Here is a 2,501-nt window from a genome sequence, read left to right on the forward strand (position 1 = left end):
GCGTCGCGCTCGACTGAGGGCACATTTTGCTCCACCATCCTCTCTTTCCGATCTACCCCCACCATTCAGGCCTGGTCTACCATTCTCAACATCATGCTACAGTACAAACGCACTACGCAAGCTCTGTACGAGTTTTCCGCACTTTTCACCGAAACTTTTTCTTCAGTCTCACTCATGCACGAGGATGATCTAATTCATACTTGAATTATGACTTTTTTAAATTTTTTTATTAAAACGAAGTGAGACTAAATAACTGAGACTTGTGAAATTATATTTTCACCGATATTTGTAATTATTAATTATATTATGCATTTTGTTAGCCAATAATACTATCTGTATAGCGGTGACTTCCATGTTTACCCAAAATTACCCTGGAATTGTAACTTGTTTAAATAATATATGGAATAGCAGTTTCTCTTGGCATTAAAATTAATCTTGTTTCGATTTATATTTGTCACTAATATAAAACAATAATTAGGAATACGATAATCCGTGCACGATCTGGTAATACAACTGTTCTGGTAATGTAATGCCGAGATGTGATTGGAATAATACTGCGTGCCTCATAACTTCTGCATGGCATACATACTTCGACGTAATTTATGAATCGAATTTTCAAAAAAAAATTAATTTCTGAAATCAATTTTATCAGCATGAAGAAAATAATGAGTGCCTCTCAAAACTATTTTAACTCCTCGAATTACCTTTAATTGCATGCTTGGCCCATGTAATATCCTACCGAAAATTGATTTATGAATACGGTCTTGAAACCTTCCACTAAACTGTTATATTATCTTGTGAAATCATCGATATTCCGTCAATAGCTTCAGCGGAGTATTGCACGTAAATTTTAACGATTTAGTGGCGAATGGGATTATCTTATATAAAGAAGGATCATGAGATACAGAGTTCACGAGATTGAATAAGAGATTTCCTTTTGAAAATCGATATTTACTCAAATAATCTGAAAGATAGCATCCGTCGGATTAACTGGGACACGTGCGCAGTGACGAGTAGGCAGTAGGTACCAGGCCGTATCTCAAAATTCCGGCAATAAATCAGCCGGCGCTCTATATTTAGACCTTTTAAACCCAGGAAAGATTCCTCTGTGAATTCCCGCATAATTACATAAGTGTTATTTTAGACAGTTATACATTGGAACTGAAAGCGGCAAAGATTTATCGCAAAATTGAGCGACTGCTGATCTTCACTGATTTGCAAGATCTACTTACAAACAGGTTCACTTTGTTAGGGCAACGAAAGTCCTTTTACTCGCTCTTTTTTCTTAGGACTCGTTCTTGTATGATCACGTTCTGCGTGATAAATATTAGACCTCAAATTGTACGTCGATCTAGCGATAGATATTTTGGACTTTTGTAGTATCTATATTTGGCGTTGCGGAAACGTCGGTCATATAGAAACTTTATGCATGCCTGCACGTGGACCAGAGTTTACAATGCTGGCTTGCAAAATGTAGAAGACTGCTCTAGTTTTCACTCTTTGCATCATGACAGTCGATGAGTTGGCTCTTTTCACTTCAACACGTCACACTTCTAGGATATTGAATATGTCACTGTCATGCCTGGAGTTACTTGAGCATTTTACCAATAATTTTTTCTTCATATCTTTTTCATTTAAATTCGGTACATTGTTGCTCGCATATCCAAACCCTAATATAGTATCGGAACCGGTTTATACCAATTAACATGTAGCTATGATGTCGTAGCAATGAAACTTAGGAAAGAAGCTTCACCTGAAGATAGTTTTGTTGTAGGAATCAAATGGATACATTAATTTCAGGTGCTGCAGTAGTCCTGAATATTTGTATATATTATTTATATTCGATGACAAAAGGTGTGGGCGCCAGTGGGACATGAATTAAATGGAATAAACATGTGGATATATGTTGGACACTGTATTTCTCTATATGGAGATAAGAACAATAAAAAACAATAAAGGTATACCATGTAAGGCTAATTTCTAGATTTCTCTCAGTCTCTTTGGCGATCAGATACTTCGATATCGACAGTAGCTGCTGAGGTTGAGAGTTTGTAAGATGGAAAACTGTTTGACATACGCAGGGGTTAAAAGCAAGCAGGGATGGAAACTCTTGAGGGTTGGTAACGCGGCCTGTACTTCAGAGCCACCCTAGACTTCCTGAAACCCCAACAAAATTCCAACTGCTATCAATTATATTCAAAGCACGGACCAGTACTAAGGGCGAATGGCGTATGTGCTGCAGCAAATGGTACTTTCATTGCACAAGCCTCTCAGCTTTGCATCGCAGCCAGATTTACGGCGGGAATTTATTACCTGCTTTCCTTCTGTCGAAATTCACCGAAGCCAGTTCGATTTTCCTTCGAAATTTTTAGTAATGTACTGAAAATAACTCTGTGAAGCTTACGTACACCGAACGATGGATAAGTGATCGTCGGAAAGAGTGGAAACAAAGGAAAGGACGAGAAAATAACGAATTTCTCTGTACGTCCTTTGCGAATGTG

Source organism: Cephus cinctus, unplaced genomic scaffold (genome assembly GCF_000341935.2).
Source record: "Cephus cinctus unplaced genomic scaffold, Ccin1 Ccin1_scaffold0007, whole genome shotgun sequence".
Lineage (NCBI taxonomy): Eukaryota > Metazoa > Arthropoda > Insecta > Hymenoptera > Cephidae > Cephus > Cephus cinctus.